Here is a 27,028-nt window from a genome sequence, read left to right on the forward strand (position 1 = left end):
ATAGACAAAAGTAGCCTATGAAGGCTGTTTGAATAAATAAAATGATGGCACATGTTTGGAAAAGAGTAGAATCTTTTTTCTGTCTCTGGGTCAGTAGCAGGCTCTGTGTCATTTCAGAGCTCTATTAGAGGCAGCCATCTTAATCAGCCCTGCCTACCCATAATGTCCCCTTAACTATGTGTGCTGTGCACTCTATTACAATCAATGCTCTGTTCACACTGGAGGCAAGAACCATCAGCTGCCCCTTGGTGAAAGGCAGGCTGGCTTTTTGAAGCCACCATTCTGCTTTTCAATGAGGTGTAGATCAGGTTTCCCCTTCAAATGGGGGAAGTGATCCTCTCAGAGAAAGGTCCAGTGCATGCAAGGCGAGGCCGGTTAATCCATGGAACTCCCATGTTCTTCTCTCAAGGTGTGCCCTCAGGAGACACACTGGCTGAATATCATCTAATAAATAACACCTGAAGGGCTACTTTAACACTGGTGCAGGACGTGCATAAGCATGAACCACATTACACAGGGGGCCCCACAAATGCCTCTGGACCCTTCTGTAATACCATGGTGCCCCAAGGGCACACATTCCTTTCACACCCTTCAACATTGAGTTTAATACAGGCACTGGTAAGCTTAATTCTGTGTTTCTTTAATGCATTTCTGAGGTTCCTGCAAGGAATTATTTGGGTCATAATTTCAATAAACATGCATGTTAATCGTAAGTATGAACATTTAAAGAGTAAGAGCCATGTTAACCCGTTTGAGAGATAAACTTGGATCACCCTTCTTTAAATTCTGGAATGGCCTTATCTCTATTGCCAGAACTCTAAGAGTTATTACCTTTGAGGGAATATCATGCTCAGAAAGGTATGCTTCTCTTTTGAGGATTACAGCCATCTGACTGGCAAGCAGGCATTAATTACAATGTTCCACTTTGCTCCTGCTATTACCCTGACATTACCACCTGTAGGATGTGCCTGGAATGGAGGGTGAACCATCTAGGGACCAGCACAGGCGATTATTCAGAAACCTTGTCATTTGCTGTAGACCAACCTTCAGAGATAAAACCATATATAAGTGTTCATCATGCAAAATGACACAGGGTTAATCTTCATTTCACTTTATACACACTGGGCTCTTTTTACAGAACACGATGCCTCCATCCTCCACTGGTAACTGAGTAAGTGAGATTTATTTGCCTCAAAATGTTTTTTTACTAAGCTACATGCCTTCATCTGAATGAAGAGAAGGTGTGAATAATGCTGGGCCATAAAACTGTCTTTACAACTTGATAACGATTTAGCCGGGCTCCATTTAGTGAAGTGTGTTTCATTTTGCCAACCACATTTGCATGTCCAAGATAGGTAACAGAATTATTACATGGAAATAGATGAACTGCTCCATTAATTAGATCCACGTGGATTTCTTCTTTTGGGGGAAACAAGCCTGAGAAAGGAAGTGAGCAAACCCTCCATATGATCTAAATATGTCCCATCCACTTCACTACCTGTGAATGATATCTTAGGACATATGTCACGTTTGTGATAGAGAAACTCTCTGCCAAACTTCAAATCAGATCTTAGATTTAAAAAAAAAGTGCTCAGACAATATTTCAGTTGAAGTAGCATGAGATACATATCAATAAACTTTCTCCAAAGCAGTGCGGATGAAAACAGACATGACATCACAGATGATATTACGAATGACAACATTAATGACCTAGACAATGACATACAACACCATACAAAAATTCATATGTGACAAGACTTAGAGATATGAGGTTGTAGTACTACTTGGTGTTCCCACTGCCACTGTATAGAGGGAAGAGAGTTTATTATGCAAATAAAATAACATTACATACTTGTTGTCAAGGTTATCATAACAGAATAGTGGCTACAGTTTTACTACACTAACTCTAATCACCACTATAAACGATCCGACTACCTAAATATCATTCGCAGCATTTAATAAGGAGATACAGTTTATTGAATCCCAGCAGAACTTTTTAGATAAACGCCTACATTATTTGATGATGTTGAGCTACTTTTGATAAATATAAAAGTACATCATGTACAAGTAAACAATAACATTAGGTCAGGACTTCGTCCTTAATTGACTGCTGCAATACTGCGGTGGAGAACCTGTTGGATCTCTCTGCTGCATGTTATACCATTGACCATGAGGTGCTGATCAAATGTCTTAACGTGACTGAAATCAGGAATATAGGGTTAGAACGGTTTGAGCTCTCCATGTCCACCCTTTCAGACTCTTTTGCTCCTCCACTCCAAACATATCAGCCATTTGGTGTGGTGTGCTACAGGGCTCTTCCTTCTCACTGATATCTTTCAACATTTTTCTACAACCATTGTTTATTTATAAAGTTTTATATAGCGCTAGCTAGACCCGTGGGTATCAGAGTGCTTTACAAACACAAAGGAAAAGAAAAGATTGCATAACATCGCAGGACATGAGGATGCATAAATATATAAAAGCAAAGACATAATACTTATGTATCCAGTGAGGGAAGAAGGACGCAGGGGGCTGACACAGTCAGAAAACCATCATCCTTGAAGGTCAAAGTGAGTGGGGAGTCCATTAGTTTATTGATGCCTAGGATGGCTGCCAAGGTCGGTAAAGTATTGGTTCAGGAGAAAGAGTTTCAGGTCCTTTTTGACGCAAGAGAAGGAGGGGTTGCATCTGAGGTCGATAGGGAGTGCGTTCCACATCCTGGGTACGTTGCCAGAGAGGGAACGGCACTGGGTCGTTTTCTTTTTCAGTTTCGGAGGGATAAGAAGAGAGTTGGTGCTTCTTAGAGTTCTGGATTTTCCTGCTTTTACTAGTTTGCTGTTTAGATAGTTTGGTAATTGGGTGTGAAGGGCCTTGTGTGTGATGCAGGCCAGCTTGTAAATACATCTACCTTCCATGGGAAGCCAGTTCAGTGCGTTGAGGGTTGGTGAGGTGTGTTCAAATCGTTTTACACCAGTTATGAGTCGGGCTGCCATGTTAAGGACTGACCTTAGTGGGGCTAGGTGAGCTTTTGGTGACCCTGTTAGCATGGTGTTTCCATAGTCCAGTTTAGAAAGTACTAGGGATTGTACAATTGTTTTGATATTATCTTGAGGAATGAAAGGTTTAATTTTCTTGATGTGTTTTAGAGAGTAAAGCACACTTTTTACAGAGTTCTTGATGTGGCCCTTCATTGACAAGTTTTTGTCCAGTGACTTTACTGAGTCGGATAGGACGAGGGAGCAGTTTAGAGCATCAAGCTCCTTGATCCAGACATGAATTGGTTGGTGGTTACCTTTCGGAGAGAACAGTATTAATTCCGTTTTGTCCGGGTTCAGTTTTAAGTGGTTTGCGTTAAACCAGGTTTGGATCTTGGTTAGCTTGACATTGAGGTGTCGGACGTCACTGGGCGATTTGATTTTGTAGTATATTTGTGTGTCATCAGCATATGCGTAGTAATGAACCCCTGCTTGTTTCATTATAATTGCAAGGGGTTCCATGAAGAGATTGAAGTGGGATGGTGAGAGGAGCGATCCTTTCTGGACTCGAAGTTTGACTCATGTTGGTACAGAGAGGCAGGAGTTGATTTTAATCTGTTGTGAACGGTGCTGAAGGAAGGAAGTGAACCATTCTAGTACTGTGCCATCAATGCGACATCGGCTTTTCAGAGTCTCAAGTAAAGCTCGAAGGTTAATGTGTCAAACGCCCCTGATAAATCAATGAGGAAGAGGAGGCAGGCTTCACCTTCATCTAAGGATTTGTGGATATCATCTGCAATATTGAGCATCGCTGTTTCGGTGCTACAACTTTTCCTGAAACCCGACTGAAAGGTGTCCAGGAGGTTGAAGTCGTCAATATGTTTGTTAAGTTGTTGGAGAACGCACCCTGGTTTCTTGAGTATAGGTGTGATTTGTCATAGCTGAAGGGAGTCTGGGACACAACCTGATGTGAGAGAGGAGTTGATGATTTTTGTCCAGAAAGGGGCCATGATGTGGTTGAGTTTTTTTACTATTGTGGATGGGAGGGGGTACATAGTGTGGGAAGAAGGATTAAGCTTGCAATTATATTGAAGACTTCTATTTCCGACATGGGTTCGATGTTCGACCATTTAGCGTCATTTTCCAGCCGGAAGCAGGTCTGGATGCCCGAGGTAAGATTTTGATCTGTTTCGTCAGGGGTAGTTAAAGGGGGGCAGGTTGCAAGGGAGGGAGGATTTGATGTTTGGATGAAGGATTGCTCAATTTTTGTTACTTTATCTGTGAAGAAGCTGGAGAATTCTTCGCATCGATCTTTGGAGGCTTTTATTTCTTGTGGGGGTGTGCTGTTTGTTTGACTTTTGACAATGTTGAAGAGTTCTCTAGGTCTGTTCTTTGCCTGGTCTAGTTGGCTGCGGAAGAAAGTGGCCTTTTCTCTAAAAATGTGTTTTTTATGTGCTGACCGGGTTGATCGAAGTTGTGCTAGGTGAAGAGACGAAGGGTTTAGTCTCCAAGTCCGTTCTGATTGTCTGAGTTGTCTTCTTTTGTTATTAAAATCCACATTCAACCAAGATTTAGATTTGTTAGATCGCAAATGTTTGAGTTTGAGAGGTGCTACTTGATCTCACATCTCTGCCAATGTGGAATTAAAATGGGCTGTGAGGTCATCGGCCGTCTTATTGGAAGGCTGGGGTTGTAGATGGGCATGAACCCTGGATTCTGGTTCAGTTATGAGGACTCCTTTGATCTTCCTGGTCCAGTGCTTAGGTTTTTCAGGTTGTATTGGTTGGTTTCTGACATGTGAGTCAATATTAAACAGTATGAGGTGGTGGTCAGACCAGTCAATGGGAGAAATCGATCTCAAAGAGACCAGCTAATTTTTGGTGATGATCGTATCCAGAATTGCTCCTTTGATGTGTGTTGGCTCATTGCAGAGTTGTTTGAGCTTGGTAATTTCAAGCAGGTTGGAGAGGTTTTGGGTTGAAGTGTTCCAGTGGATATTGAAGTCACCCAGGAACACGTCTTCTGTGTCTGTTAGGGAGAAACAAGTTATTAGGTTGGTTAGTTCCTCAGCGAAGAGGGTACGTTCACCAGGAGGATGGTAGATGGTGTGAAATTTGATGGGCGTGGTTTTGGTGATGGGTTCAACAGTACTCAAGAGTCAGGTATTCTGTGGATTTAAATCTGGTAAGCTGTATTCCGTCTTTATGGATGATAGCTAGGCCGCCACCTGTTTTGATCAGTATGTCGTGTCTGATGAAGTTGTAGCCTGGGGGGAGTTGAGAAGGTCTAGGATGGGGGTAGAGTGGTCATTGAGCCAGGATTCTGTGCGGAATGCGATGTCTATTTCGTCCGCGAGTTTAACTTCAGGAATCTCTGTGGCGTGTTGTACTGCTGATCTATGGTTGAGGAGCATGCACAATAGAGGTCGGGGAAACTCAGTGGTGGTGTGTGCTGTATGTATAGAAGTGTATTGAGCAGGGGGTCTGGGCGAGAGGACAGGTCCAGGGATCCTATTAGTGCTCACTGAAACTGGGATAGCAAACAGGGCCGAGTTCTGGCTAATTTCGAGGAAAGAGTAGTTGATATCATCTGCTTCTCGGTCTGAAATGGGTAGGAGAGCTCGGTTGGGACAATGTGCCTGATTCCTCATAGGATTGGTGGGCCATGGGGTGCCAAGTGGGGCCATGGAAGAGGCTGTATGGGGGGAAGGTGTGTAGTTACCCGCATTGTGTGAACAAGGAGGCTTAATCCAGTTGGGAAGGCTTTGTTGTAGGTGTAGGTGTAGGATATCTGTCGCTAGGGAGTCTATATTTCTGCTCCATTCGGGTCAGTAGCAGGGAAAGTGTGCTGAAAGGGCATGTTTTCTTTGTCGGGAGCAGTGTATGACTAGGGTCTGTGGAAGGAGAGGGTATTAGATTGTGATATTGAGTGGCATCATTGGGGGTAGGAGTGGGGATAGATTGGACGTGAGGAGTCAGGTCGTTGTTGCTTCCGGTCAAGAGATTAGGAGGAGGTGTTGTGGGTCTTGGGTCCAAGGGAGGGGAGAGAGCAATGGTAAAGAGGAAGTCCGTGTCTAGGGGATTGGCAATGTGATTAGAAGTGGGTGCGGTTAGGGCAAGTGGTGGTGAGTCGGGGGAGTGAGCAGTGGCTAGGGGGAGGTCAGTGTCTGAGGAATTATCGATGGCGTTGGGTATGAAGATGGTTTGGGCAGGTGGAGTAGGGACAGTAGTGGAGTTGAGGATAATTTGCAAGGGTAGAGTCTGGTCTCCTGAAGTCGAGGGGGGATACCTGTAGTGGGTTCAGTCACAGAAAGAATGTCTTTTGAGTCCGATCTGCCTAGCTCAGGATCAGCCTTGTGGTGTTTATTACATGTGCATTTGCTGGACCTGGTGGTATAGTTTGAGGCCATTGTAGAGGGTGTTTGACGGCGGAGTGTGATGATAGGGGTAGTGAGATTATAATTAGTGATGGTGGATGTCCATGAGTTGTAGCGTGGGTCATCCGGGGAGGGAGATTGGGTCGGTCCCAGTTTTTTTGTCAGGGTGGGGGGGCATTGGGTTTGATGGTATTGATGAGTTAGAGAGGAGAGTAATGTTGGTAAGTGCCGATCAAAAATGGTGAGGTGCGGGTCAGTGGCCTGTATGAGAATGTTTCCTGTTCTGAAGATAGAAATTGTGAGTTCCCCTTTAAAGGTAGGGGTGACTGTTGTGGAGATTTTTTCGCATAAGGGACATTTACTGATTTGGTGACTTGAAAGTGAAGACGGAAGGTGTTTTTCCACTTAGTCGGGCAATTTGTGTAAAAGATTAAGTTAGTTTTCGTATTGCTGTTAGTAGCAGTGTGGTAGTTGTCTACTATAAGTGTTTTCCGGGTGTTGTTGTAAGGTACTTTGCTTTAGGTTCTTTTTAGCATTACTTGTCAGATTTTCTGGGTACTTTATGGACCATGAGTTGGGTTCATAACGCACGAGTTTAGAACTCCGGGTGGGGTTTGGTGGGTGCATATTTAATGGCTGAGAGTTCAGGCTGCATATGAATCTATGGGAGGAGAGGTTGGTTGCGCATTTGCGTCTTGTTGTTGTGAATTGTTGAACTAAATAATGAGAGAAGTGCCAATTATTGATCAATCCAAGATGGTTGCTATCTCCTTTGTCCATAGGTTGTCCCCTTTTTCTAATTCCATGGAGAGATATAAAAAGTCACTCCATGTATGAGTGTGTAGATAGGCGGATGGTGGCAATTGCAATTGCAGATTAACTTGAATTAGATAAAATAATCCGTCCATTGTTCAGAGGGGATTTACTTTCAGCAGAGTAGATTGAGAGGGCTTTTAATCGTATGCCCAAGCCAAGATGGCCACTGCAGAAATTCTCTCAGTCCTCTTTCTATTACAATGCTGCTCTTGTTGGATCTGATTAGGTGTTCAGGATGAAAAGCCTAGACCAATTCCGACAAGACACAGATTACAATCCAGCTGGAAGGAGGACTTCTCTGTTTGCTTTGAGACTGGTGGATTGTTTGGCAATGTGTGATTGTATTGCTGGGCCAGTGGTTCTGTTGAGAGCATTTACCTCTGTCTCTGACCTTCACAACGTGGTCAGATCTCTGTATTCTTTAATTCTGGAATCCTATGTTCATGAGATGGCTTTGTGGTATAGATGGATTCTAATATTGAGCTCTACTGGCTGTACTTTACTTGTCATTCCTGTTCTTTTTATTTTCTTCTCAGTGTACTCTGTGTCAAGTTGTATGGATTGAGTTTGCATTGGAATTTTGTGCCTCATATCCATCCTTAAATGTCAGAAATGATTCATGGATGTTAATAACATAGTTATCAATGACCCATCTACAGATTTGATGGTATAGAAAACACACCATCAATTTAAACAGAGAAAAGTGAAAACTTATAATTGTGAACATCCTCACAAACCTCATGTCCTCAGCCTATTTCCATCATGTTCAGAAAAGTTCAATTTCCTTACTATTTCTGTTTAAACTAAGACCCAACAGTACCTATGAAATCAGGAGTATGAACAGAACACAATGATAATGATAAGGGAGAACTTGTGGTTACATTTAAAATGATGCTTGAATCTCAGTTATTCACTGTTGCTATGTGTTTTAGGGCCAGTGCCATCTACAGACTGTGCAAAAGCTACGCACTATAGACAAGCATGATTAAGTCTCAACATGTTTCATCCTTCAAGATGTTCCTGACACATGTGATTATGCTACTACATCTGTGGAAAATGGTGTCCTTTGCTGCAGCCAACGGGCAACCACCTCTCTGTGGACTCTCCACACCAACCATGGAAAGCTATTACAAAGATGGAGATGTGACATTTGGTGTTCTGGCTCCTGTTCACTTGGAGACCATTATCTCTTCAACTAACTTCTTGTTCACAGAACCTCCTGCTTCCAGACGTTGCCAAAAGTAATTACTCATCCTTTGTAAATGGTGTCTACTGAACAACCTGCTGATTGATGCAGTGAGGTTCTTTGTCATAGAGCTAAGTGGAAAATAGCCAAAATAATGTATTTCTTGTCTTCTAATATATTTTCACATAAATATGTATGTTGAGCCTCTGAAAGCCAGTAGAAATGAGTAGACTATTTCCACTATGTATATCATATTGCCAAGTATTTAATCTAGGGAATTCTATATTCAGAATAGGTACTAAGTATGACTCCTCTAGACTCATTGGGATCACTTTGGGATCACTGTATCCTATCCAATTGACTCTTTCCAAAACATATTACAGAGTCTAGGGGGGGGTTCTTCCCTCTAGTGCCTCTGCCTGAAGGAGCGTGAGTCCCTTCCTCAATGGCTTCATATGCCATGCAGTATTCTGCCTTTTAGGGGTCCAGTTTTGTCTCTAGTTGGGGCAAATCATCTATCTTAGATACTAGTTCCTCTCTTTGAGAACAGAATACTCGTTAAACTCAAAACAGTTTTCTGCTGCTACAATCGGACCAATCCATAGCCTGGCTATTCAACCTACTGTTTCTGATCATGGTGAAAGCTTTTCTCAGAGGCATACCCTATAAATAAATAAATACACACGCACAAACACACACATACAACCCCCAAGGTACGTATAGGTGGAGTTAAGTAGAGAAAAACTTTACAAATGTTCCTTTTGATATTTTATCCTTCAACATTCTGGTGACCCAGCGATATTGTGATTTCGATACTTCTAGCCCACACTTTAAATGAGATAAAGAAATGTGGTGTATCAGTATCAGTATTAATGGATACAGAACACATAGGACCATATTTACAACCCTGGCACACAATACAGTGAAGCACCCAAAGCTGCTGTGCTACATTGCGTGACAGGGAGAGAGGAGGAACTTGCCATATCTACAGAGATTTGGCACTCTTTTTCCCTTTCCTTACCATCAGTGCATCAGGTTGCCATGCATCACACACACACATTTGAACCATAGTTCAAGAGTCTCTGCGTGAGCAGAACATCAGTGTAAGGGTAGACAAACTGTAAAACGTTTCCTACTTTGTACATGTGCTGTACAGTGCAGCACACAGGCCAAATCGGAAATAAAAGGAGAAATAAAGATATTTCTCTTTTTAACACTTGCTTCAAAGGGGTGTTACTTTTCTGTCTATTATTGTTAGTAGATAGGTTTTTGCATCAAAAGCTAGGTTGTAGCAAGGGAATGCCCATGTACCATCCATGGAATGCTTATCTGACGCGGAGTAATGCAAAAAGCTCTTTGCCATGCTTTGCCTTACAATTAGGTAACACATCAGCACAAAACAAGTCTTGCACTGTAAAGCAAATCCAACAAAAAACATTTTGCACAGGTTTGTGTCACTTTTGTGATGCAAACACAGTGCAAAAGTTTTGTAAATCTGGCCTAGAGTATTAGAGGTGAGAAAGGTGTAGATAGTGGATGACTAAAAGAGGATCATAATGAAGAGATTGTAACTGTTTGCTTTATTTACTGCAGTGATATAAGGAAACAAACATTTCGAGTGAAATCTTTGATGAAATTTAATGAAACAAGTTTGAAGTGATTTTTAACACAGTGCAATTCCTTTCAATTTACATACTTAGAGAAACAGACGTTTAACATAGAGAAGTAAAGCAATATGAGTCCAGACATTTTAAGCAAGGTAACAACGTTTCCCAATTAATAGTTGTATGGCAGACCATTTGCCTGGTGTACAGCAATTACGTTTTTTATTCACAGATCAAAGACATATATATTTTTTTCTACATATTTAGCCATCCACATTGGATCTTCATACTAGTAATAGAAAGAGTTTAAAATCTTTGCTGTTGAAATATATCGGCAGTCAATAAGCCGCTACAGTCAAGAGGGTTCTATGTGAGATGTTATTAAGGGACCGCTATCTGAACTACTTGATGATAAACTCCGCCTTATATATGACTGCTTCATGTCCATCGAGAGCGCTTTGAACAGCATCAGTAGGCCCTCCCGACAATATAATGAAGGGTGAAGTATAGAGAAGAGCTGTGTTATGCTCAAATCTAGGCGAGTACTAAAAAGGGTGGCACCTCTGGGGATGCGTGTGAAGGGGAATCTTGCAAGGTGGAGAGTGTTTATGTCACAGCTGCTGCTCTTCCTATGGTAGATCCTAGAGCCTGCTCAAACATTAAGCAGCCAGAGTTAGCCATGGTATCCACGAGAGAGCCTGTGAGTCACACTCATGAAGAACCCCTCCCTTCATTAACCTACCTCCTGGTGCTTGTCCCTATGTGGCCATCTTAGTCAATGTCCCCTGCTGAACCCCTGGCAAAACTGTGACCACCTCTCAAGTTAAGAATAAAGTAGTACATTGGATATATAGTAATGTGGGGAGTAGATGCAAGCTGCACAAATAAATCATCTTCATGCGGAGGGTAGGTGGACTAGGGCCACTACCCAGTCAATTCCAAGTGAACTGTATCAATAGCCTGCCATCACGCCCCCATTTAATTCTCGCTGGGGACTTTAATATGACATTCAGGCCTCTCAATATCGATGATATTGGGGTTACAGCAGATGAGGTCAAAGTGTGTCCATTCCCTGTTTGAAGATTGTCCCAATTAAAAGGTAGACGCAGGCTGCTTTACATTTGAAAGCCCTCACTATTGAATTGTGTTTCAGGACCACTAATAGCCACTCATAGCCATGGGAAAGGGAGCCCCCTGGTTTAATGAGAATCTGAGAGAAAATAAGCAAAGAATCCGCCTAGCGGAGGGGCAGTGGTGAAAAAACTATGACACAGCTAAACTAGCAATATATAAAACCCTACTTACCACCTATAAAAAAGCCATCCTAAACAGGAAAGCTGAATATTATGAGGCAAGAATCACAGAGGCGGCAAATAAACAAAAAGAAATGTTCTGAATACTAAAAGAACTTAGCCACAAAACTGAACCTGCATCGGCAACTGCAAGCATAGACTGCAACGCATTCCAGTCCTTCTTCTTTCAAAAAATGAAGGACATCATCTCAGAGATTGACAACACCCCTATCATTCAGAGCCCTCCAGTGCAGCATCAGGCGCCCTCCCAGCGTCGGAAGCAGCTCACCAAATTCCCTTACCTGGACTCAGCCACCCTAACCTCACTAATGAACCGCACCAAATCAGGCTCACCTGCAGACCCCTGCCCCCCGAGGATCTTTCGAATGGCCCTCCCAGGGATGGAAAGTCAGATTCTCAAGGTATTAAACCACTCCCTGGAGACGGGCTATCTACCATCCATTTTGAAAGAGGCCAGAGTAACCCCCTGCTAAAAAAAACCAGGAGCTGATGACACTAATTTAAAGAACTATAGGCCTATCTCCCAACTACCATTTTTAGCAAAGGTCAAAGAACAACACGTTCTGAAAACACTCTCGACCTTCTTGGAGGACAACCAGCTACTCCAAGCACAACAGGCGGGTTTCCGAGCCCACCACAGCATGAAGTTGGTGATGCTCTCTGTACTCAACGACCTCAGAACCATGGCCGACAACAAAATTCTGAGTGCCCTGATTTTATTAGACCTATCAGTGGCATTCGACATGATCAGCCATAAACAACTACTGACCCGTATCTCGAACTTGGGCATAGGTGGAGGAGCACACAAGTGGCTAGAATCATTCCTGTCAGGTAGGTCACAGAGGACGCAGCTGGGGGAGCAGGTATCGGATAGGGTCTTTCTCAACTGCGGAGTCCCCCAGGGCTCTGCACTATCCCTGCTCCTCTTTAATATATACATACAGCCCCTGGTAGCAGTCCTAGCCCACATGCACAGCCGTATCTTCAACTACACGGATGACACTCAACTCATCCTCAATATTGACAGCTCTAACTACTCCCAGGAGCTGGTGCAAAACATCCTATAATTTATAGTGAATTGGATGACAACAAATTCACTAAAGATCAACCCAGATAAAACTGAAATCCTGGTGATCCCAACAAAAAACAACCTTTGGAACGATCTCTTCTGGCCCCAAGACCTGGGCAACAGCCCCCCACCTGCACCAGTCGTGAAAAGTTTGGGCATCAAAATAGACTCCCAACTATCCATGGCCAACCAAGTCACAACAGTGGTCGGAACCTGTATAGGGCTCATGAGACAGCTACAGAAGCTTGTCCCTATCCTCGCAACAACATCTCTTCAGTTGATTGTATCAGCCACAATTGTCTCCCGACTGGAGTACGGGAATGCCCTCTATATCGGCCTCCCTCAAAACCTTATCCATAAACTACAAGTGGTGTTGAACGATGCAGCCAGGATGATATTCAGGCTCCCCAAAAGTGCTCACGCCACCCCTCTCCTATGTAAGCTACACTGGCTCCCCATTAAGCAAAGAGTGAAATTTAAAGGCCTCTGTATTCCCCATAAAGCAATCTATGGAAATGCCACCACATATATTAAAGACCGCCTCAAGAACTACGTTCCAGGCCGTACACTGAGATCCTCACAGGCCCGCTACCTGTCTATCCCACATTGCAAAACTGTATCCAAAGGGGGCAGAGCTTTCTCTTCCTTCTTCCAGCTGCCGGACTACCTTCGTATGGAACCGGCACTTCTCCCTTTCAAAACGCAACTCAAGACCCTCCTCTTTCAGGAGGCCTTGAATACCGTTTAACTATCCTTTCCCTCTGCTACCATTGACGCGACAGCCTATGGGCCTGACTTTTCCCTCCCTAGATGCGCTTTGAGACCTGTTGGTGATTTAGCGCTATTCAAAAATAAACTAACATAACAACGGGGCATGCACCTTTAATAACCATCTGACCAAAAATCATATTGACTATATACTTGTTGATTTAAGATTGTGATCCCCAGTTGATGACATGGAAGTGAAGGACAGATTGGAGAGTGGTCACAATCCCACAATGTCATCACTCTTAGATAAGTATCTAGTTGAAACCGCTACTTTAATTAGTAGCAATAATGTTGTACATACATCGGATAGGTGGCTGCAAAAGTGGCGCCAGATCAGCATGAAACCATAGATTCTGACAGATATTAGTAAAGAGGTGCAGGTGACACTACAGAAGGTTGAGATCAGTTTGGTTAAGGGGAGTTTTCCAATTAATTTTGCTGAGTTACATAAACAGCTTTGCATGTGATAGCAGCTCATCTCGCAATTTCCCCTACCCCTGCGAGAAGGACTCTTCACCAAAAGAGCAATCCTTGGTTTAATAGGGAGTGTAGGGAAGCAATATGTTCTCTGGCAAGGGATGTTAAAGTAAAAAAATGCAGTATAATCACTAACGCCAGGAAGAAGTACAAGCATACCTTGTTGAGGGCAAAGAAAGAGTGGGATGGAGAGAGATATCAGAGGCTTGCTTGACCAGAGACCAAACGCATTTCTGGAAGTTGAGTTCTAGAGGGGGTACAAACAAAGGATTAGATCCAGTAAACCATGTCCCAGCTGTGGAATGGGTCTTACATTTTACAGCTTTGTACCATGAGGAGGGAATTGATACCAGTGATGGTGCTTTGTTATGTAGAAGCCTCCCAAATTTCAGTATTCCACCGTTTATTAAGGAGGATGTTATAGGTTCCTTATCATCCTTTGCAAGATGGAGGGCGCCCGGTCCAGATGGTTTGCCTATTGATATGCTAGTACATGATAGTGACCCTTGGGCTGCTTACATAGTTGCTTTAGCTAATGCTATTGCAATGGGGGCCCTCATCCCAGAATCATGGCAGCAAGACGAAGTGATTCCGGTATTCAAAAAAGGGAATACGTCCCTACCGGCTAACTATTGGCTTATCAGCAGGGGTGGGCGGAATTTGCGAAATTTACTTTAATGTTAAAAATCTCCGCAAACACGCGGAAATATCGCGAAGACGCTGAAGTTTTTTTCCCGCCCGTTTGCGGTATTTTCTGCGTGATCGCGGCTCGCCAACTGACCCATGCGGTTGCTCACGGGCGCGAGATCTCAATCATTTCATAATCTCGTGGTGCATGATCGCGAGAAGAAAGACGTGATCGCACGACGAATGACGTGATTGCATGACAAATGACGTCAATGTGGGCGCGAACTGTCGCGAGACAGCGCAAATGGCTACCAACAATCCAACATCTCGTGGAGAATGCGACCAGATCGGGAAAACTTGTCGGCGAACGCGGGGATTCAGGTAAGGCGATCGCGCGCATATGAGAATGCATTTTTTTACAGCGTGAGCAAGAAAAAAAATTCCGGTGAGATGCGGATTGCGGAAATTTTGACATTTTCGCGTTCTCCGCGGAACACGAAAATGTCAAATTATCGCAATTTCCGTGAGCGGAACGGAATTTTAGCCCAGGCCTACTCATCAGCCTTTTAGATAGTATACAAAAGGTTTTCTGTTGCATGATTATATTAAAAATCCAAGGGGCATATTTACAACAACTTGCGATAAATATCGCAAAGCGCGCTTACCGCTATTTTTTTTATCGTCGGTTATCGCTGGATTTCAATGCCGAGATAGCGCTTTATTATCAATGCTTATCTCCGAGGCGATATGAAATCCAGCAATAGCGGCGAAAAGCGCCAATATCGCTTGAAAACCAGACATAAATTGTGTGAGATAATGAAATCTTTGTTTATACGCCCCTGTGACCTTAACCCTGCAATGCGCCTCCCATTATAGTCAACTTTTAAGCAGGTGTTAAAATCCTGCTATAAGGGGGCTTAGCGTGATTATTCTTGTCACTAAGCGGGTCTACTGCAGGCTTGTTAATACCGCGAATCCTTGTTAACAACTATTTCCATGTAGTTTTGCTCCGGAACGCCTACTTTGCATGTCATTAGCGATGGCATGCAGGGCGATAGAAAACGGGAGCAAACTCACGGAAACTAGCGCTAACAAGGCTTAGCATGAGCTTGTTAATAGTGCGATGTAAATATCACCGCTTTTCTGGCTTTTAAAGCCAGAAAAGCTGTGATATGGCCCTTGATAATATGCTCCCAAATATGGCTATCCAAAAGGGATATTATTAGCCCACTCCAGGCAGGATTTAGAGCTAAAACATCTACAGTAGATCAGGTCTTCCGGTTTGTTTTAATAAATTGGAAGATCATCTTGATTGGGAGAATGAACTTGATTGTTGCTTTTTTTGATCTCACATCTGTGTTTGACCTGGTACCAAGGCTAAGGCTCTGGCATGTTTTGCAGAAGATGGGTATGCCTCACTCCATTTTAGCTTTACTTATCAGGATCCGTGGGAACAATTCTGCTAAGTTTAGATGGGGTTCTAGGGTCAACTGACAGACAGGATTCCAGTAACAAGAGGTGTGAGACAAGGGTGTGTACTAGCCCCTACCCTCTTTTCTTTATACTTGAATAGGATGGTAGACTATCTTTCTGAGTGTTCAGCGGATGTTCCAACTATAGCAAATATTATGATCCATATATTGCTATTTAACCTCAAAGACCGGAGTGGCCTCCAAACACTACTGAACAAATGTAGTGCTTTTTGCCAGGATTAGGGTCTTGAAATCAATGTAGTCAAAAAACTAAATCCATGGCGTTTAGCACTATGAGAAAAGCCAAGGGTAATTTGAGGCTAGCAGTGAGTTTCCTGAAGAGGGTTGACTCATTTGATTATCTAGGAATCAAGCTTTCATTCACTATGTCCTGGTCCAAGCACATTGAACGGTCTGCTTAAAGCATACACAGATTACTGCAGCTATGTAAAAAGAGTATCACACATCCCTTACTAAACCAGAAAAAACAATCCTCTGGGTATATGAGGTAAATGATATTGGTGCTGTGCTATATGGCGCAGAATTGTGGGGTTTTGGGCATGTTTCTGTCCGGGAACATGGAATGTTTTCTTCCCTGGAGATGTCATCAGTGATGTTATCAGTGATGTCACTGACCATGTCTTGAGTGATGTAATATTTGAGGTCAGAAGCAGTGCACTGCAGGGGCATAAGATATAGTTAGCTCAGGTTTTGTACGACTGAAATTTGAGCCTAACTATAATGTCCCTGTAACCTCTTTTTTATGTGAATTTCTAAGGTGTTTTAGATTCTATTTCCTAACTATAATGTAAGCTTTGGTTTTCTAAATAAAAATCGCATTTGCAGAGTGGTGGAAAAGGGTGTGGGCCTCCGAGCAGCTCCCTGTAATCCCTCTGTGTCAGACTCTTTGGAGATAACATGAGGGGTTCCTGGCCCCCAAGGACTCACAGAATCCAACATAAACATGCAGTTTGTTGTGTATCAAAACAATTGTACTCTGTTTCTCTGCCTGCATCTCTGCGGGTAGAGAAACAGACAAAACCTCAACTCAAAGCAAGCGATAACGTTTACAGCTAACAGAAGAATATTTGCTCTGACTTGGTGGGAGATGTCAAAGCTCACGTCAAGTCAGAGCCAACCGCTATGAAATGGGGTTGGGCACCCCGGGACATAGCAGTAGCTTACCGTGGGGGGAGGAGGTTGCGGTCTCCAGAGCAAAAATTTGCTGCATGAGGGTGGCCTGCACGGCCCCCCTCCTTTCCTCTATCTGCCCCTGGGAGATGGTGGTCCCCAGGGCTCCAGGGGTCCATGCAGCCCCCGCATCATAATTATAAAAAATACACAGGGAGGTGGTGGTCCCCGGGACTTGGGGGTCAGCATGGCCCTCAAACATCATAATTTTAAAAAGGCCCGGGGAGGTTGTGGTCCCCTGCGCTTGGGGGTACGCACGGCCCACCGCCTTACCAATCCAATCCAAAATAGCTTTATTCGACAGATATGTCATCAAAGCATACTACATGATACATAAATTTGTTTACAAAAAGTTTAAACTAGTCATATGTACAATAAAAAGTACACAATTACAGATGTGATCAAAGGTGATAAAACTGTAAAAACCTTGCCATCATATTTCAATTCATCATCACCTATAACACAGGCCACCCTACATGTGGCCAGCACCTATGGTTCACACAATGGAAAAAAACAATAGGAGCCGCCAACAGCCTAAACAGAGAACATGCGATCTAATGGCCCAAGCCCAACTCAGAAACTTTGCCAAGGCAATAACAATGGTACTAGATGTATCAAAGTGTAATAGTCTTAGGGCAACCTCATTCCTTCTGGTGCCTAGAGATTTACAAATTGGCATCAGCCATGCTCGGCGTGGGGCAGCATAGGGTGGGCAAGCAAATAATAAGTGAGCTAAGGACTCTGGGTGAGTGAAACAGATGGGACAGGAGTCAGCTTCTAATTTTCCCCATCTTGCTGTGAATGATCTTACTGGCAATGAACCTACCCTGAATTGGAAGTAAAGCTTCCGATCATGAGGCTTGGTAATAGTGTCCCAATATTGCTCAAAACTCGGTGCTGGCTTAACAGCAAGGAAACTCCCTGTAAGGGAGGAAGTGTAACAATTCCTGTAAGTACCTTGGGCCATCCATTCCCAGTATTTAGCTTTTAAAACCGCTTTAGGGGGGAACGGAGTGCCTGACGGATTTTCCCATAGAGGGGCCATACCGAGACTAATCAGGGAAGCTCTAATTCCCCACAACCATTTAATCTTATGGAAATGATCAGCCCTGATTAGGTCCCTGAGGCCTGCAGCATAATTGGCCAGCTCTGGGGTACACCAGATTCTCCGCCAATGAAGCAAGGGACGCAGTCTTGCTATATTGGCCAGTGCCTTCATACCTAGGTCGTATATCAGTAGGCACACTGGAGTGCTTTGTGGGAAGCTAGTGATCTTAAGTAGGAACCTGTTTTCATCTATTGTTAGTTGTGAGAGGTTCTCAAAACCCCAAAGCTCGGCCCGTAAAGGGCAGAGCTGACCACTTTCAAGTCAAATATTTGAAGCGCTGGGCTTACTGGTTTAAAAAAAGAAGAAAACTCAAAATGCAAAACACGGGCTTGTTGCCGGTGTTTCAATAAAGCCAAATCGAGTTCCAGCTCAGGTCTCTCTGTAGGGTGACCCCCAGATATACAAAGTCCATGACTTGTTCTAACGGCCGGTTATTCAGCACGATGCCTCCTTTAACAACTTTATGTGGGTTAAAAGACATACATTTTTGACGCATTGATTTCCAAGCCCCTTAATCGACAAAACTCTTCGAAGAGGTTGAGGACTCGCTGCAGGCCACTTGGTGCTTTTGAGATGATTAACGTGTCTTCCGCAAACATTAAAATAAGGATTTTAACAACTGCTAGGATAGGGGCATCTGTAGGGCTAGACGCTAAAAAATCTGCAATCCCATTTATAAATAAAGAGAATAGTGTGTGAGCCATTACACACCCCTGTCGCACACCTCTCTCTATAGGAAAGGGAGTGGTAATTTCACCCTGAGCTTCCCACCTAATTTGGACAAAGTTATCCTCATGAATTCTGGCAATAAGGGTTAACAACTCCGGAGACATCCCCATCTCTTGAAGTACCGACCATCGTTTACTACGGGAGACGAGGTTGAAAGCTGATTTAAGTTCCACAAAGGTAGCATAAAGGCTGCCCTTGTTCAAGACCACCATCTTCCAGTAAAGCATGATGAATGGAAATACCTGGTCAATGGTACTAGTACATGCCCTGAGGCCTGCCTGTAGTGTGGATAAAATATCTGTCTCTCCCAACCAATCCTGCACTTTATTTAAAACTAAATGCCCCATTATCATTTGGAGTGAATCTATTAGTCTAATGGGCCTATAATTACCAGGCTGGGATTTATCTCCCTTTTTAAAAAACGGGAATAATCTCAGCCGCTTTCCAAGAATCAGGAACTGGAGCACCCTGAGTGATTGCTTTAGCCAACATCACAATGTATCGGCACCATTTAGATTTTTCATGCAGAAATATGTCAGCCTAGAGACCATCTGGGCCCGGTGCTTTACCCCCCATTACTGTCCCCAGGGCCATACTAACATCAGCCTCATCAAAAACTGTTCCTAAGTAGTACCAGCACAGGGGCTTCTCTACCTTCCCCTCATCTGCACTACATTCATATTGAGGCTTGAAGTGGGTGACCCATTGGTCCTGTGATACATGGTTTTGCGGCTGGGTCGGCTGGCCACCCCATCCCACTTAACTATGTTCCAGAACTGTTTAGGGTTTTTGCATGCTAGTTTAACATGCTAGTTTAAGGTCTTGCCACCAACCTCGTCCCAGGATTTTATCCCTTCGCTTGTGCTCTTCGATAATTCTGCCTTAGTAGCTGTAAATTGACGGGATTCCCCTCTTTAATCGTGGCTCCCATTTGCCTACTCACCTCTTTACATTCCGTTTTAAACCACTGGGGGCCTTTATTAGAACGAGCCCCCTTGGGATTATGGTGTCTAATGAAATGGGTACATGGCTTGGCACATGGTCAATCACCGACTCTAGGCCAGCTGAATTTGCCACGCATACTTCCAACTCAGTGATCTGCCTTTCAACAACCAAGGATATCAAAGCTAGAGCTTCGGGATGCTCAAGTATATTAACCCATTTTAAGCGTCTCATATTGTTTGTTGAGACCACATTACGAGTAAGCAAATGACTCCCTTGTTGCGTGTGTTCCCATTTTGGTAACAAATCAAAGGTCGCACACAGGAGTTTGTGGTCACTCTCTGGACGCTCTAACTACCGTATCCCTTAGGGCATGCCACAGCCGCAAGTTGGTTAATAAATAGTCTATGCGACTAGCAGAGTGGCCATTATTAAAGGTATTAGCTCCATGCCTGTCGGATAGAGATCTACCATTAGCTACCCGGAGTCCCTTCTCCAGGCATGTGGCATTGATTTGAATGGCCACATCAGACCATTTTTCTATTGGTGGCAAATCTAACTTTTGGATCCCCAAATGCTCATCTTCATCTGCAGTAAAGTCACAATGCTCGGAGGTCAGGGGCTCAAAAGTCACATTAAAATCTCCCGCAATCAGGATATTTGAGCCATGGGAATGAAGGTCTAATAAGTCGTTGAGAGCCGCTATAACTTCTGACTTCTTACCCTTTGAGCCCCTGGCGTAGACATTATAAACGTCCACAGCCCCTTGTTGGCCCCACTACAACCTGACCGCGAGTATATCACTGCTCTGTGTTTCAAGGACCTCGATGGCAAAGCTGATACCCAGATTCAGATTACCAAACCCCCTGATGGTCGACCCTTACCCCCACAAATTGCAGGAATGTAAAAGTTTAAATAACCTGAGCAATAGAGGGGGTCGGTTAGCCAGGTTTCCTGAAAAAGACAGACTTCAAAATGTTCAATAAAAGTGAACCAATCGGGGGAGGTGACCTTCGTCTTCAATCCTGCTACATTCCAGGACAGCATGGATGTTCCATGTGTAGTAGGAGGACCTAGCCTTTGGCCATTTGGGTTGTTAGTGAATTCACCATTAAGACCCGGCGATCCTACTGGTAAGGGGAATGCTACCCGAGAGTTACTGGCCTCCCAAATGGGATAAAAGAAGAGGGTTGTGTACCAGAAGAGAATAAAGGAGGGGTTTCCCTATCCAAAGGGGAAACAGAAAGACCGTCTAATTGGTTTCAGGCATTAATATACAGTCATTCGTTAGCCTCAAGGGAAGAAGAGCCCCTTAGCCGAGGCAATGTTTGTTCTGATGTTCGATGGCATGTGTTGTTCGGTATATACCGTCTAAATTGAATAGAGTAACCCTCTGGGGGACAAGTACGAAATTCCAGGGCAAGAAGATTTTCAGCCATATCACCCCCATTCAGTGTAATCTCAAAACAATCTAGTAGTTGAGCTCAGGAGGTGTGTCTGTAGGCCCTTGAAATATCTTCCCGAATTACAGACCGGCAGCCTCTAACATGGCGTATCCAATGTATGAACTTATTGGTCAAAGAATCAGTGTTTTCGGGGCCCTTACTTTGGTCATACTTGGGTACGTTAACCATGTAGACTTTATGCTGCAAATTAGGATTAGTGTGGGCAGGCGGTCATGCATTTAGATTCTGTGGAGAGCGATGTGTCAGGGGTAAACGGGTGGTTCTAGTGGCAAGTGGGTGTGCCTGATTTGGGAATACACTGTTACAATTTGCCTTGTGTTGACCAAGACTAGGGACTATTGGGCTCTCGGACCTGGGGAGTCCTGGCGCCACTGTACAAGACGTGGCAGCAGGGGCTGGCTGGATAGAGGATTTTTGATTGGGGGCCTTGCTTGCAGTAGGTACCTCATGCTTAGGGCAGACTGCCTGACGAGATCTAGGGTCAATATACACGGGGCGTGAAGGACAGGAGAAGTCCTTACTCAATAGTTGATTAACCATGGAGGTGAGGTCCTCAATCATAGTTCTCCTATCCTTAACCTCTAGTCTAAGAGTATTAATAAGACATAATGTGTCCTGAAAATCAGTACGAGAGCTTCGGCCTGGCTCTGGGGTACGTGTCTGGGGAGGCAGCATATGAAGAAGAAGGGGGGCACTGGGGCCCTGTTTCTGCGTCCCCCTCAAGCACCTCCTCCAGATGTGGATTATTATTATTATCTTCTCGCATTCACAACCCAATATGTAAACCACATATATTATTTTGCAGTTTATAAAATGTGTTATCTCATATTGCTTGGTTGTATTATATCGGAAATTTTGAAGATATATGTGGGTAGCACTGTTAGCTCATTTAAGCAACGCATACAGGAACATGTACAAGTAATCAAGAACAACGGTTTCAAATACCCCATGACCTATCATATGAGGGAGCACCATGGTGATGACTATAGAGTGTGGTTCCATGGCATTGATCGTATTCCAATACACCCACATGGTGGGAATCGTGAATTAGATCTACGTTGTAGAGAAGCTGTCTGGATATGCCATCTGAGATGTATTTAAATGGGACATAACACGGATGATGAAATGCACTATAATTTATAAATGAAAGGGTACTGTCACATCAACTCCTATTCAGTTAATGTAATTTGTCTTTGCCATATATGTACTGAATACATTTCGGTGTCCATTGACTACTGTTTCTTTGATCCAGAGTGTCTGTATTACAGTATATAAATCCCACTGTATGTATTTCTGTATAGATCGTTGACTTATTTACACAGTTACTTTCCTCTTAAGATTGGTCTTAAATCTGTCTTCTAACTTTCTGTTTGCTGGACATACGTCGGAATATAGTGGACTTCCTTGGAATGGTTTTCATTATACATGGGACCATTCCGTAACTTTTCTGACTTCATGAATTAGTACATCATGAGTGGACCCTCTTGCCCTTGTAAACAATATGTTGACCACGATCTGGGATATGAACCATGCATTCGTCAGTAACTTTTGCCTTGCTGTCACTTGGTGCCTAGTATTATCCGTTGCATTATGATGCATAAGGATTGCTGAACTCTCCTATGAAGTTGGACTGACTCGTATACATATAAAAAGTTTATACTTCTGCCTACTGACTTCTTACTCGGTCTCAAACATCAATACAGGATGATAGCATCGCATATTAGATCACTGTCTTGCTGACCTGTATATTTTTATATTTTTTCTACATTTGTATTCATAATATTCTTGTTTTGCACTGTCTCGAATTTGGTAAGGTACATTTTTTCGACTGAACGTTGCCATTACTAGTTTGCCCATACATAACTATGCAGTAATGATTTCTTTTATCATTTGTTGTTCGATCCTGACCCCTTTATATGATGGTGGTTTGTGTAGTTGCGCATATGTAGTCTTTTAGATTAGATCAGAGTTACATGAGGTATTATTCATGCATATGCACGCGTCTGTGAACAACATGGACAATTTTGATTCCTCATACGATTTTCCTAATTTGGATCTGGTTGCTTGTGTTGCACCATTACGATTACGTTGTAGTGTCCATTATACGTTATCTTTTTGGACGGTTCATTCATTTACATATTGACATACGCACTACAGGAATATAAATTGGACTCAATGGGTTCTATTTTTGTTTATCTGAAGGCTTGCCCCACAAGTAGCTCACTTATACTTGGATCTGTAAACTCAGACGGATCCATGAACTTTGTTCTTTATAAACCCCACTTCAATATGGCGGCTCTGGGTTCCTTCCAATACAGCTGTTCAGTTTTACTTGGGGGCTTGCGCGCCATGTGAAGATGTCACGCTATTTAGTATTAAGACACCGCGGTACCATTGCGGTTTGAACCACGGGCGGGAGGAGCACACCAGATATTATGCTTGGCTACACACCATTATTAAGTAGGTAATTGGATGTGGTTCTTGTACATGGGGTCAGTGCCATATGCTATGCGCAATGACCCGTGTTGTTGTGAACTTGCCCCAACGCTCGTTGTGTTATGGTCCAGCTTGAAGTTGCCCTAGGACGCCACGTTATCATCGCGGTTTCAACTGCGGGCGATAGAGATAAGCCAGTGACCATGCTGGTTCACATCGCCATTATAGATTAACTACCTTGAGGTGGACTCTTCTTATATCTAACGTTATACATTTGAAGAGCCTTTTGTTAGGCATGATCTCCAGGTTGGCAACCTATTGGCTTTGGAGCTCATTTGAGCTATAGCATACAAGATAGAGATACCGGGTGATACTCCTGTCACTCTTCCACCTGACCTTTCTGGCCTTGACGGAATGTAAATGGCACCTGACAATAATTTGGCTCTGCGGGGTGACCGATTTACACATAATTAGATCCTAACTGTTGTGCTTTTGAAACATATTCGTGATTTTGATGCGAACCCGTTTTCATTCACTTTCTTTGTTCTTTAGAGGTACGAGTGCATATATTAGGAGCAGTTCTAAAAGATGTGCAGGTTCCAATGTACCAGTACAATTTCTATACAACTGTGGCTATCACTTCACATTAATTTACAGACCTTCTTATGACTTTTGAAATTGGAAACTCATTAAATAATGACCAGATCCTGACTTTGGATCATCTATCTGATATACAGATGAGGTAGGCTTATTTTGAGCAAAGGGTTACACATTGTGTTCACTCATCAAAGATGAGGTTTATTATTATTTTTACGAATGGGTTTTCTCTCATTTTCGTTTGATACAGATATGAGACTGCTACTTTTGTTTAAAAAAAATCAATTTATAAGGCAACTACCATATGTACTTTTCCTTCCGGTCAACTTAGACTGACGAATGGTATGTGCTCACATCATTTTGGGTGTTTTGACACAGGGGTGCGCAATTTCTCACTTGGGCATCTGGGCACATCTTTGGTTCTTGGTTTGTGTTAAAAATGATGCACCAAACTTTCATGGCAATTGCGTAGCCCTAATGCGGTGTACTCTGCTAATTCAGATGTTGGTTTTTCATCTTACTTGAGTCCTGACTACAAAAGGCTCCAATACTGATTTACTGTGACTTTCATTCATTTGACCTATGCATAATTCATAATGCTTATGAGTTCTGTGGCAACTCAGACCCAGTGCATATGATCTTGATAAAGACGTTTTTGTTGATGTTTACAAAGAACTCCACTAGGGTCTTCAATCTGGATTCTATCTTGGTCACACTTTTTGCTTTGTCTCATTCTCTTTACTGCTGTCTATTTTTTCTCCTCCCTGTTCTGTTGCAACTGAATAAATGCTATCAAGGTTTTTGCTATTTGCTTTTGTTTCTGAATTTTGATTGTATGATTAATGTTTCTATATGTGTTAGATCTTGGGTATGGTCTTATATCAATGTCAGATATGTGTGTACTTCATGTGAACAGTTTTTGTAGATATGTGGTTTATTTGATGTTTTCTAAACACTTTATATATGTGTATATATCAATGTTTTATGTGTCGTATAGTTTATGTGTTGTAAATGTCGTTTTATGTGTTTTTAACTTACAGCCCTGAAGAAGTCCTATGCTACAGGACGAAACGCGTTGGCTGTTGCTTTTTCAAAGTTCAAAGTTCTTTTTAAGAACAAAATAATAAAGAAGAAATTGCCATGCCTTATTTAACAATAACTATTTAAATGGACTTGTTCACTTCAAAGTGGTGCAGCTCTGATCTAGTTTATCTGTCCTGAGGAAATATGAATTTTGTGATCAGTTATGTCCCCTATCGTAGACCCCAACGGCTCCATGTACATGCTATAAGTACATGTATGTTCCCTCCTGCTCCAGTTTTGAAGACGCAAATATATGTGCGTCCACCGTCAACATGTCCTCTTTCAGATCCACCATGAATGGGTCAGATATTCCTTTCCTAAGTATGAAAGGCCACCGACTTTATGTGGTTCACTTTCCACATTTTTACAGATTCAGGCAAGTAGGCCCGAATTCTGTCATCAAGCCTTTTCCTGCCTTCTGCCTCTGAAAGCTCCAGTCTGAGCCTGCATCTGTGACCATGAACTTTGTCTTACTCCCTGCGCGGCTAACGGTGCCTGATCCAGCCCGTCGCCTGCCAAAAACTGTATTTCACCTTCAAGATTATCTCCTCCGCCGCTCATCCGATGCATTCCTGTCTAGCTGTTTAGGTAAACATTCCTCCAGCTACCGTGCAAAGGGCCAGGCCTCGCTGTCCTCATGCAAGTAATTCATAGCCCTGTTACCATGGAATATTCCTACCCCCTCGCATCTAGTGTAGACACTTAGACGCTTGTACACGCACTAACAGTCAGTATAGTCAGTATAGAATAAGATTCTATCCTAAGAGACCTCTCTTTTTGGATAACACAGTTCTTCAAACATAGGATATTAGATATGATTTGGGATTAGGTTGACATAACCCCAGACTTCTGTCTCCACATGTAGAGCTAAATGTCAAGTCCCCTTCACCCTCTAGTTGCACGTCAATCACACGTCATGCGGCTGCGCGCGCATCTCTGCCAAATATTTCTGCTGACATTGCAGGATTCTCTTATGGATCCACCCACTTGTGACATCATGTATAATGACGTTTTCTAGTTACGCATGCATATTTTATTTTGTCTTATCAGTTGATACGCCTACTGCATCTGTTTCACTGTAATGCCTTTTCTATAAAAATGATTACCTGTCAATAATATATGCCCTTCCTTCCTGAACTTTCGTGGTGATGGAATAGAATGCCTACAATTCGAATTGTATTCCTTTGTATAGGAATAAAGCCTTTTTAAAACCTCTAATACCACGGATTCTGCCTCTCATTTTACTGAGTTGTTCTTAATAGACTTTACCGCATAAAAAATAGTACCGGTAACGAAATATTTACCACATAAATTGGCGCCCGAACAGGGACACTTTCTCATCTCACGCGCCGGCGGTGCGTTGCAGGCCCGGTCTCCTGCCACAGCTGAACGGACAAAAACGCGTACCCGCAGGATTTCCTGTATCTCCCTCCGGCCAAGCGGGGACGACTGAGGCTGCGATCAACACCCAGACGAGGCGGTGAGAAGTGCGAAGTATCCCGACCAGAGCCTAGCTGAGAGAGCAAGATCCGAGGTATACAGAAACCCGCCAGGTTCCGAAGTTCCAAGTCCAGTCCGGTCCAGTCCAGTTTCAGTTCCGTTCCGAGGCCTTCCGTTCCGAGCTACCCGGTGAGTACCATTACCGGGGAGGCATTTAACGTGCACATAGTCTGTGCCGGTCAAGACGGGTTTGGGTACACAAATCCGGTCTGCACTGTTTCAGCAGTGTATCTGTACTGTTTAGCAGTATATATAGTATGTTTTGCATATAAATAAATATAAATAAGTATTAT

General features: G+C 43.2%; 1 pseudogene; it reads left to right on the forward strand.

Moving 5' to 3' along the window:
* Nucleotides 1-8,148: 8,148 nt before the first annotated feature.
* Nucleotides 8,149-27,028, forward strand: part of LOC146796874 (extracellular calcium-sensing receptor-like) — a 231,655-nt pseudogene continuing 212,775 nt past the window's right edge.

Source organism: Triturus cristatus, chromosome 10 (genome assembly GCF_964204655.1).
Source record: "Triturus cristatus chromosome 10, aTriCri1.1, whole genome shotgun sequence".
NCBI lineage: Eukaryota > Metazoa > Chordata > Amphibia > Caudata > Salamandridae > Triturus > Triturus cristatus.